We start from the raw sequence: 12,815 nt of genomic DNA, 5'->3' as shown, positions 1-12,815 counted from the left end.
ACATCTGCATAGAATACGAAAGTAACCTTGCAGTGTCGAGTGAAGGGCTGGAGTGAAAAATATTGGAATCATACGCCAAGATCTGTTGACTTGTGAGCTCAGGAGACCGACCTATTTTAACCACCATTTTTTCCCCTTCTGGTTTTTGTTTTTCTCCTTCCCTTCCTTGGAATAACTCGGAAGACATTTCAGATGGAGCGGAAGACGCTCTCTCTCTCTCTCTCTCTCTCTCTCTCTCTCTCTCTCTCTCTCTCTCTCTCAAGACAAAAGAAAAACACACCAGTAACAATAATGAAAGAAATCTAAAGTGTTCGTGTTTATTTTGATGCCTTGGAAAAAAGGAACTGGTGACTAATATGATAAATATTTAATGGTTTATTGTTCATAAACAAAGAGAAGTTTTAATTAATATAGGCTAAAGATCTAAACAAAATGTTCTAGATTTTGTGAACAAGGGTAATGAATAAATATTTCACCATGTGATAGAATAACACACACTCTCTCTCTCTCTCTCTCTCTCTCTCTCTCTCTCTCTGATCCTGGGGAATCGTCCAAGTGATAGATTGGACGAGGGGGGGGGGGGGGGGGGGCGTCCCGCGTGTCTGATCCATGTCATCGGGAATGCATCCTCAGAGCCTCCCTTCTTCCTTTCAATCTCTTTTGCATTGTTTCCAGAGCCATCGAGACTTGCGGATGAGGTGAGCAGAAAGACCCCATGTCGTGGGGGACCAAGATCATGATTTCCAAAAGGCAGTTACGCCAGAGTAGTATCTGAAGCATTACTTGAGCTTCTTAGTTTTTTATATTTTCTTCTAGTCGATGTTGATTTATATGTAATTAGATTTTTTAATCATTCAAATCTATGAGGATTTAAAATTCCATCATGTGTAGGTGATCCTTCCGGTCTAACGTGGTGATTAGGTTAAAGTATGTTTCCGTTATAGCCCCAAATGACGTGTCACAAATATCAGCCTTAACGATATTGTTTTTCTTTGCAGGTATGTGAATGAGTCTGCATATTTTAGAGTTCCTTGAAGAAATGGTAAGGTGAGCATTTACTTCTTGATTGTATATCAGATTTTTTTTTTTCATTTTTCAATGGGTTGGGGAATGTTGATTATTACTTTGTGACGGACGTGTTGCTTAGGTGAAACGTATAATTTATAAAACGTATAACCTTTCTCTTGAAGCTTTAACTTTAATATCTGAATCTCGAAGTTCAGCGCTTGAAGTGATGCTTTCAATGTGAGCTTAAAGTTCAGAGGGCTCAGGCACCAATATTTTAGCTACGTGCAAACTTCACAATTCTTCCCCCTTCTATTTATTATACTCTCTCTCTCTCTCTCTCTCTCTCTCTCTCTCTCTCTCTCTCTCTCTCTCTCTGGATTTTTTTTCCAATATTTTTATTTTACCTCACTTCATTCTTGCTGGATTTTTTTTTTCCATTTGATAGATACCCTCAGGAATTGAACAAAATAATCGATATTTACTTCCATTTTTCCTGTGATGTATATATTTAAATTTGATTAAATAAGTGTACATGTTATATTGTTATGGAGAGAGTAGATATACAGAGTATGATTTTTTTTTATCGATAATATGGTTGTGTGTGAAGGCGTCTGTTTGTCGTTGGACGTGGGACAGCGGGCAACGGAGGAAGCCTGTCTTCGGCTGAGTGTTGAGAGGTTACTCCCATAAATATTAAGGGGGAGCGTCTCCCCTGACAGCCAACTCCCCCTCAGCTTCCCCTCATACAATGGACACCCCTTGGCTTCCCTTCCCTCCTTTTCCCTCGTTCCCTCTTTCGCTTTCCCATCCCCTCCCTTACCGCTCCGTCACACCTCCCTTCCCATCCCTCCCTTCAAAACCTCTCGAAACGCCAGCTGAACGAACGTTGCCAACTTACCAGACTCCCGATTCGAATTCTGATGAGAATGAATCATATTATTCCGAGCATCATGTCTCCTCAATTCTATAAAAAGAAATATATTTATTTAGCGTCATAGTATTTCTTGAATGTTAACATTTACATTTGGGTAAGAGATGAGTTTGTGTTTTTTCCAAGTATTTTTTCATAGTTGTTTTCGAAATGTATGACATCACTAGGCATTCCCCCTCTCTATTCCCGAACCACCCAATTCCTCCGTTAACCCCTAACCTTCCTTCCTTTTCCTACCCCAAAGGGTCAGGAATCCCCCCAGGGCCTGGTTCCCCAGTTGGTGGTCTTCCTCCCCACCCTTCACCAGCGTTTGTCTCCCTGAACCCCCTCTGTGACATTGTTGGATGGAAGTTTTATGAATTAGTGCGGAGACAAACAATAGACCTCGAAGAATAGGCATGGCCGAGCAGTTGGTCGCAGTAGTCAACTTTAGGCATAGAAATGCAAAGCAGTTTCTCTTTATAATATCTCTATGATTATGGTGAAGCCATTTCTGAGTCAGTGTCACGGTCTGGGAGATTATCAGTTTAGTCAACACTGTTTTAGTTCACATGAAATTATAATCTTAGGATTTCATGTTTTGCTTTAACTCCTATTCGTCATAGGAAAATAATAATGAATTTCAAATAAAGCATAATGTAGGTTCAATTTGTAACCTTTATAATATTATTTTTTTGTCTATACCATAAGAACTCGCATGACTGTGGCCACTTATTGGTGCGAAATGAATTAGCTACGGGTTGCAACTGGCAATGACAAAACATCCTTATGGAGTGGATGCTCCAGGAAGGGAGGCTCGGCTGCATTTGTTTATATCCACACAAGCCTTTATTGTATGTCGCTGCTAATGGCTATTAGGAAATTATTCGGCCGTCAAATTGAAGTGCAATGTTAACTTCATAGAATTAAACCGTGATAAAACGTCGAATTTATAGACAAGACCGTTCATATTTAGTTTAAGCCTGAGAGAGAGAGAGTTATTTTCCAGTTTAAACTTCAGTTCCATTACATCGACCATGAATAATTCAACGCCGGCAATCATCATGCTTGTCAATCATTATTCATTTTAGAGAAAATGGCGTATATTGATGTTTGGCAACATTCAGGTGAACTGTTAACATATGGCTGTTACCTGCACCGTCATTTCAAGTACTCCCGAGGCCGCAAGCATCATTCTCCAAATCAAGGTACCAATCACTCATGGGGTGTTCTTTCAACTTTGTATATTTACTTACCTATAAATAACAGCAGCTAACTTCTTTAATGATGACCTGAGCGATTATTCACCGGAGATAAACGCCTGCAACCCTTCCATTTGCTTGATGGCCTCTTTTAGCTAATTCTCCTCTGTGAGTTCTTGTGATGCAGGACGGTAAAGCACTCTCATTTGTACCAAGAATCCCAAAAGGTAAAAGGGGGCTGGGGAGTGAGGGCTCTTGGTACTCTGTTCTGTTATCTAGAAACCTTTCGGCTTATCAGTATTGAATTTTGCATTTCATTTGCATTCTTTGCAGGTGTTGTGTGTTGCCATTTTAGCTCAGATGTTCGATTTCATTTTCTTATAAGTAATATATTGGCATTAACGTTTTATTTTTTCTTTGCTTTTAGATTTTTTATGAAACTTATTTACTCGTACTTTGCTTTCAACTTTCTTCCATTAATTGCATCATGTTGAGACTTCTATTTTCTGCTGGATTTATCTGTATTGCTGTGTTCGTTGTATCTTCACACTCCACGGTGACATTATCAAATGCTGTTGGAATAGTTAATTCATTCTGATTCAGCTGTTTTATGGTCGACATTCTTTTTGCATATATAATTTATTTACCCCTTATTTAGGTCATGTATAAGATGCAGAACTCTCTCTCTCTCTCTCTCTCTCTCTCTCTCTCTCTCTCTCTCTCTCTCTCTAATTAAAAAATAACATGTCATGAAAAGTACTATTTTGTATAAAATAGTACGGGAATGCCATAAATATTTAGAAATAATGGCCAAAGTGAAGTTCGGTAGTTACGAGCAATCATAAGTATTTTCATAACTTATATATCGAATGTTCAGAATCGATGAAAGAATCTTTAAAACAAAATGTAATAATTTTTTGAGATGTATCTAGTGGTGAACTTAAAATTATATATGTCTATATATATGTATATATATACATAAGTGTGTATATATACATATGTGTATATATATATATATATATATGTTTGTATATATATATATGTATATATACATATATGTGTGTATATATATATATATATATGTATATGTATATATATATATATATATATATATATATATATATTTTACTGTATATATACACATATATGTATATGTATGGATACATGTTTGTTTGTATATATGTTTATATATATATATATATATATGTATATTTATTGTATATATACACATATATGTATATGTATGGATACATGTATATATATATATGTATATATGTATATATATATATATATATATATATATCCCGTGTCAATGGATAGTGAGACATCGGAACAAACGTTTTTTCACTTTATTACAAAAAGTTCGTGAATACACATTGCACAGCGAGGTACCCTCAAACGATTACCCTATTGCTCTTGTGAGACTTGGAGTGATACCGATGCTCTTCATGAGCAAAGAAGACATTGATATTCTGCCAATATGATGAATCTACTAAATTTGCGCAAATCATCATCCATAAGTGTTACAGACACGTCATGGCAATAATTTCGCAAAGTTTATAAGTCATGGTACTCTTTAAAGGTCAATGATCTCAGTGTATGAAATTAACATATTCATCTACATATGTTCAGTGCTGGGCTTCGGATATATATATATATATATATATATATATCCCTAACAAGGGGTTACTACGGTGGGAGGAAGGTCACTAACGTATTCATATCTCAAATGCTGAATCGTGAATGAACCCTATGTGATAATTTCTTTCCTATACCCTTTCACATCATCTAACCCGGGCTGTCAAGATTTTCCTGACCCCCCTCCTTCCCAGCAGTCGGAATTATATCCTACAGTTTTCCACCACCCTACTGTCCTTCATTCCTTCCACATGACCAAACAATTTCAAAATCCTCCCGTCCACCTTTTCACCTACGCAAATCTTTTTACCAATTCTATGCATTTCCATATTTCACATAATTTCAGGTCTTACTACACAAAGCCATATATATATATATATATATATATATATATATATATATATATATATACATATATATATAATATAGTTTTTTCCTTTAACATAGGTAGTTCTCAAGATAGAAAAAACAATGATCACCTCCCCATTGCCATCAATATAAGGATGAGCATGTATTTGAGGTTAATAGAACTTGAGAATAGATTTCGATTCTATTCACTTTAGATCCCACCATTTCTTTTCCTGTGAGCTTTAATGTTACTGGGTAACATTTCCAAACCTTTCTTTCCATCCTCTACCTACTTTTGACCGCAGGAGCTACAACATCCAATTCTCCCATTCTCCCTCTCCCATTCTCCACTAGCAGTCATTTTCCCATTTCTTCTTCCTTTTCCTTTCACCCTTCCTCCACAGAAACCATCCGCCATCGTATTAGGCGAATGATCGTCTCGTATGCAGCGGTCGCCTTGTAATTTTCCAAGGAGGTAATAACAGAGCATACCTGGAGCATGATTGATCAGGTGGTTGAAGCATAAAAGTGGCAACTACGCCCCTTGTCAAAGCCTCTTGTTTTATGAATGAGGGGGATGCAAAACACATGCATCCAAATACACTCACTCTCTAACTCTTCAAGTACACATACATTGTTCTTGTCTTTTACTTTTTAAATCCCCAATCTAATTCCTCAAACTTGGTTTTAGTTCTTATAAGTGTGTATTTATTTTTCCATCTTTACTATAACACATTTGTTTTCGAAGTAAGTCAGCAAAGCATTCAAACAACACCCACGTTGGGGATGACATGAAGTTCCGAAGTCTATCTTTTATGGTGTCACCGATGAAATTTGACTTTTTGTTTACGGTTTACTTCAGTCAGTTACTTAACTCACTCTCTCTCTCTCTCTCTCTCTCTCTCTCTCTCTCTCTCTCTCTCATTCACTTAGACTTCCACTGTTACAGGATGATTTATTGTCCCCAAAAAACCCTGTACACTATGGTCATGGCGATTTCCAATGTTCGATAGGGACCACAGTACTTTTTGTGTGAGTGTGTTATCGTGTGTGTGTGTATGTGTATATGTATGCGTGTATATATATATATATATATATATGTGTGTGTGTGTGTGTGTGTGTGTGTGTGTGTAAAATGAAAATAAAATATAAAAAAGTAAATAAAACTAGTTTGTAGCATATTAACAGCCAATAAAGATAAATGATATATCTATCCCAAATCGAAATAACCAGAAGCATTTTGTTTGAATTTACGCCCAGGTTATCAAGCAGTAATTCCCAGCTCAAAAATTGCAAATTACACAGGGATGCAGTTCCTGTAATGAACGTGATCCTCTGCTTACGCTGATCACTATCATTACCTTGTTATAAATTAAGGAAGTGATGTGACTACGGGGTACTGGCAGATGGTCGTGTTGTGGGGGGTGGGGCGTCCCTTGCTTGTCTCCCCCCCCCCCCCCCGCTGCAAGCATCATCTTTCCTTTCAGTTCATTGTTGTTTTCGTTCTTGCGTTGCTTTTCACCTTTTGGAAATGCATTAAAAAATACCTTTTCAAAAGTATCATTTGTCGGTAATTCAGAACTAGTAGATACAAAAAATATATTTAGTGATTCTTTATTTTTTGTTTCAACACCTATTGTTATTTTTGTGGAAAACAAATGGTAAAGATGTTTTCACGAATTAATATTTACATCATTATAGTGTTTTTTAATGTTAACATTTTTGTAATCCCAAAGGCATTGGATACTTTATGTAACACTTTGCACACTTATTTAAGTCTCCTTAGGTAGGCTATCAGGATTGTTACCAAGTGAAAAATTACTCATTTCTATTCACATTTTAATTGTATATTTTTTTCTGCCGTCGTTTAGCTTTATCATTTCATCGTCTTTACTAACTCATATCCCACTTAGTATTGTCACTGGGTTCCATCATTTCTTAAGATTGTTATCTGGTGCTTAATAACCATGTAATTTATAGGACACTAAATTGAATTATGGTATTTGTTATCAAAAGGTGTGTAGGTCCTAATAAAGAGAATGATATATCATGAGCATCAAGATATATCGAAGTTAATTATCGAGTGTGTTAATGTCTCAACGTTTACTTTAAAAGATCCTGGAATGTCAGTAAATTACCTTGGGGAAAATTTAATCTTGTCCCCCTAACTGCTGAAAACGTTTCTGGTAATTTGATGTCATTTGTCGAGTGACGAAAAGGATAGTTTGACTAGAATAACCAAGTTTTAAAAGATGAAATTTCATTGTCTTGTCGTGTTCTGCTGTCCTCTAGTTTTCTTTTTTTTTTTTTTAGGATTTATTTATTAACGTCTGTCGAACATTAGAATGTTGATAGTTCCCAGTGATTTTCAGAATATATTTTGTCATGGGTAATTTGCTGATGATTGCTTTGTGAGAAAGAGAACAGAATATGGCCTTTTGTAAATCTCTCACGATGTAATTTCACTTTCCCTGTTACTTAAATAACTTTTTTACTCCTTGTTTTTTTTCCAACACATTTTGCTTATTGTTTTCCTCTTGTAGTATCAATTTAATAATGTAAAATGTAGTTATTTTTTTGTTAATGGGATAGTCTAAATGATGTTGGGATGTTAGTTTTTTTTTTCTTTTTTTAAATTGTTTTAATATTTAACTGATTGTTTTTTCATATATGGCATACAATAAGACACTATTTATTTATGTATTTTTACACCGATAAGTCTGAATTTTAAAGGTAAAGAAATAGCCTAACTGTAGTGATCCATCATTGGTAAAGAATAGTAATGAGTTTATTAATATTCTACAGTATGTGTGTACAATGTATCCATTGTTCTGCCGCCTGGCCTGCTCAGTCCTGATATCCATTCTCTTTCCCCTCTATAGACGTGTTGATTTCCCCTTTTTCACGGGTATTATTTCCCCGTGGGGGCCTCGCACATCGAATGGACTTTTTGAAATTCCGTGTTAATTTCACGGTGAGAGTATAAAATTTTCTGTGTATTTTTGGACTTGTACAGTTACTATTGGATTGCAAATTCCATGTCACATAACTTTTTATGACCGTTTCTCTCTCTCTCTCTCTCTCTCTCTCTCTCTCTCTCTCTCTCTCTCTCTCTCTCTCTCTCTTCTCACATTTATATTTTTAAACCCTTCTGCTATTACGATGTCTCTACTCGATGCGATGAATCATTATATTTTTTTGCTACTTGTTTTTGTTATAGATAGGAATGATTTTCATTTTACATAGACCAAAGAGCCACCCTGTTTAGAGATTCTGATATATATATATTACTTTTCATTTTTTTCCCGAGGGAGTTGCTTTACGACTTCTCTTAATTCTAACTGGAATTCTTGTTAAAGAATCTTGAATTAGAAAAAAAAAAAAAAAATTTCATCAGGTTGGAGACCCTCAACCTTCCCTTTTTTTTCAACATGAGGAAAAGGCGAAGGAAATGCTATACAAAGGATATCCTTGGCATAAGATTTGGGAAAAACGCGGAATTTTAAGGAGAAATGCCGTGATTCTTTGGGTAAGCTGTGCAATTGCCAAATTGTTGGAAGGTTGTGCCAAGGAAGAAGGCAGATTTTATGTAGTTTATGTCCAAGTTATCAGTCCCATCGTTTGGAATGAAGACCAGTATTCATCTTTTGAGAAGTCTTGGCACCTGACCTCCTGTGCGCCTGGTATGCTTTGCCAAATTAAAAAGAAATACTTATTTCATGAATATCTTTATACCTGTAATTGTTTATGTGTATGTTTACATACATCTGTGTGCATAAGTCGAGTAAGTAAATACCTTTGTCAGTCCCGCCCCGTTCTCCCGGCCAACTTTCCCGTAACGACGATTGGTCGACGTGGTCACGTGACACGCCCAACAAATACTCAAAAATATCCGTGTCTGTCCGCCATTGGCATAGTTGGTGATTGTAATACCAACGACCAAGATCCTACTAACGAGGTTGTAAGGATGGGTATGCATGGTCAATAAGACGGGTCAGGAGCATCATCACCGGTGCCCCTAGTCATCGTCTTCATGCACGCGATCTATCACCTGGTGTAAGCAACTTACATGCTCCTCAGACCCAAACAGTTTACCCTCACTTAGTCCAGTGATGAACTACGTGATTTTATAGTAATTTTACGAGCTTTGAGGCTCATAAAATGTGGTAGTCCATGACGATGTTTTGACAGAAGTAGGGAAGGGGGAAATGACGGTGTTCGTTGAGATGGCTGTGTGGGCATGGCTGGGCACGTGCAGGCTAGGCCCCCTACTCTCCCGGATAGATAGTAGGCGGTGCTAAGTTAGATTTTCGCTGTTGGGAAAGAATCTTAGGCCTTCGATGTTAATGGTGCGCTGATGGTGATACAGGGGGCGCTTAAGGTTTGGATATTATGTATGAAGGTAGGAGGGAGAGAGTGAGAGAGAAGGGGGAGAGGGGGTTAGGAAATGGTGATGGAGTTGGTGGTGATGTGAGTCCCCGATATGTGTGTGAGTGTGTGTGGTTGAGGTGCCCCCATGGACGGCTGTGTCAGCCGCGGGAGGAGCGGCGCACGGCCCAGTGTGTCCTGGCCGGCCGCCCCGCGCGCACCCACGCCTCTTACCGCCCACCGACACAACGCATCCGACCAGTCGCTAGCGTGGTTCCCCCAGTGTACACACCCCCTTTGAATGTCCTACTCTTAAGTGTTCCTGCTACCTCTCTTTTATAAGTGTCGAGTGAGTCAGTGCCAGTGTGTGTTCTCTTCATTAGAAGTTTTGAAATAGCCCGTTCTTCCCTCCGGGATTCCTGATCCTTTGGTGCATCTACTTGTCAACATTGCGTCAACAGAGGAATTACTGACAACCTCCTTCTTCCTTCCCGAAGGAGGAGTTGCACCGTTGTAAGCATTCATACTTTTACTTAGGAAAGAATGAAGGCTGATGTCTGGTCCTGGAGCTGCCCTTCCAGCGATGCCAGAATAACGACATAGGTCCTCAATCTCTCTTCAGAAATATCAGAAATATATTTTCACAGTTATAAGTGCCATAGAAAATAAATAAGAGCAAAGTAAAGATAGTTACGCCCCAAGTAAATTGAGAGGAAAGTGACTCCATTTCTCAGTCACTCAGCATAAATTGAATCCATTTAGGGGGCGAAGTGGCGAACATTAGTTCACATATACCTCCGTCTCATGGGGGCGATGGACCCCGGGATTTAATGATTGGCCAAATTTTGTGGACGCGGGGGAAAAAGTCTTGAGTTTTTTTTTTATTTTTACTAATTTAACATTAATGTTTGCTCTTGTTGAACATTTTTTTAAATTTCTGCAGCCTGCATTACCCTTTGAATATTCATGTTTGATTAATTTTAACTACAAATTATAAAAATTGTTTCGTTTAATTTTTGAAGATTCCCTTTATATGATTTAAGTAACCTTTTGGTCTTTATAACCTCAACATGTTATTTTGAAAGGACCTTAAAATTCGAATGATTCTCACGATCCACATTTTTGCTCCAGTAAGCTACTTGTTAATGGAAGGAGTACCTTATAATTTACGAATACTACGTTAGGCCCTAGAGCTATCACTGACCATATGGGAAGTATTAAGCCCAAGGCTCACCGCTATTAATGGTGTACATTTACCTTTATGATTTATACCCTTTTATAGTGGATTTTTTTTCTAAGCCTCATTTAAAGAGAAAATTCAATTGGTTTTGAATCGCACATTTTTTTCAGTCATTATATATAACATTGCCAAATTAATGTTTTTTTATTCACAACAAAAACTAAAGATTGATTATCTTTCTTTGCTTTTAATGACTGTAATTTCAAGAACACCAGTAATTTATTCTTTATTCTTTTTGGCAGTTTAGTACAGTAAGCCTAAATCCAATGTGACTCTTAACAAGTCAGTTCCCTTATTGTCTAATTTCTAATTATTTTTATATAATTGAAGTGTTTATGTATTACAAGCATTCATCTTTTCATATATACAATACATACATACACACATGCACATACTTATACAGTATATATATATTTATATATATTTTATATATATATTAATATATATTTTATATATATATATATATATATATATATATATATATATATATATAGATATATATATATATATATATATATATATATATATATATGTATATATACATATAGAATCACGTACATACGTTTGCACATGTCTGACAAGGATGAAATTGAGGAGGATTTAGAAACCATTGAATTAAGTATTGTAAGAATCAACAGCCAGTGAAGTTATAAAGAAAAATAACGCAAAGATAGTAATAAATTTAGATAGATACTAATACCCATAAGTAATTTATATATATACTTAAACATGTTTCTGTATGCTTTGAGAAATCCACTTAGATAGATGCCAGGGAGACTGTATGATTGACTTGAATATACTATTATATTTTTGAATTTTCATTTATGCTCATAGTTAGGAAAGAGTGATTTTTTAAAAGTAGCAGAATAATAATACACAACAGAATTAGAAATATATATATTTTTCCATAAAGAGGAAAATATTGTTCTCACGTGAAATTTAGATTTCCTTTGGAAAGCCAAGTTCATGAAACGTCAATTATACATTTGGAACCCGTTTATTTGATTATTCAGTTTGAATTATGCTAATGAAAACCTTCCTTTAGCGTTCACATAAATCATATTTATAGGCCATTCCATTACAATTATTTGCTGTGCTTCTAACATTGAAAAAGTCACATTCAACGAAAGTATTACCAGAATTAATGTTATCAGTTAGGCGCTTTATCAAAATTAATGATACTAGATGGACGAGAGGAACAGCTGGCATCTCTCGGTTAGAATGACTGATAGGTAGAATTAGGAGCAAGATGGCTACGTACCCACGTGTACCTCACCCACTCTGCTATTTGTAAACAATGCCACAGGCTACTTTGTTGCTGAAGCTATCCCATCTAACGCTAATTTTTTTCTTCCTGGTGGTTTTTTTCTTTACCATTGGTAATTGAGTTCATTGTTTTCCACATTTTATATATTTCTTTTTTGTATGGATTATTGTAATTTGCTTTGATTAAACTGCAAGCTTATTCCGTAACGGTTGTTTATTTCTATGAATGTATATATTCGTTAAAAATGGCGTAAGGTCATGTATATTATGCTAATCCTCTACCTGAATTTCTCTTGTAGGTGTAGTTTTAGTGAATTAAATTTCTGAAAAATTAGATGCAGCTGAGTAAGAAAAGTGAGAAAAAATTAGCAAATAAAGTTTCGTCTAGCAAGTTGATTGTATTGGATCGATGCGTGATGTTGAGCAAAACACCGAGTAGGATGTTGTGGAGCCAGTGAAGGTCGAGAGGAGAGTTGAAAAAGTGTGTTTGTGCATGCAGGTTTTTCTTGCAAACAAAGTTCCCTATGTCTTAGATTCTAATGCTCATGTCCTCGGGGGTAATGGCTAGCAGTAGTAACCCATCTCCTCCGTCTCTGACCTTGGCAGTGCCTTGCTATAATCTGTCGTCACCGTTCAATGTTGCCCAGAGTCGGAGGAGACAGTACCTGGTGATAATGCCCTCGAGTGACCTTCGTTCCATTTCGCTGTCTTGAAAGATTCACAGTCCTGTCAGCTGATGAAACTACCACAAAGGAGTCATTCTTATGATCAGATTTTGGGGTGAACAAGAGAGAGTCAAGCTGTCCCGTGTTTGTGTGTGTGTGCTTCATGGCAC

At 36.6% G+C, this 12,815-nt stretch overlaps 1 protein-coding gene across 22 annotated transcripts in view; it reads left to right on the top strand.

Moving 5' to 3' along the window:
• LOC137615324 (homeotic protein ultrabithorax-like) overlaps positions 1-12,815 on the top strand; it is a 1,252,187-nt gene that overhangs the window by 1,121,282 nt on the left and 118,090 nt on the right. Inside the window, exon 1 of one of the 22 annotated variants that reach the window (XM_068345092.1) lies at positions 9,680-9,987. The exons of 20 other annotated variants lie outside the window; for them this stretch is intronic. The gene's annotated coding sequence lies outside the window, so the exon portion shown is untranslated. Of the gene's footprint in view, positions 1-9,679; positions 9,988-12,815 lie in introns of those variants that run through there. One more of the 22 variants, XM_068345108.1, reaches the window with a different exon arrangement.

Source organism: Palaemon carinicauda, chromosome 21 (genome assembly GCF_036898095.1).
Source record: "Palaemon carinicauda isolate YSFRI2023 chromosome 21, ASM3689809v2, whole genome shotgun sequence".
Classification (NCBI taxonomy): domain Eukaryota; kingdom Metazoa; phylum Arthropoda; class Malacostraca; order Decapoda; family Palaemonidae; genus Palaemon; species Palaemon carinicauda.
This window is presented reverse-complemented; position numbering and strand designations above follow the sequence as displayed.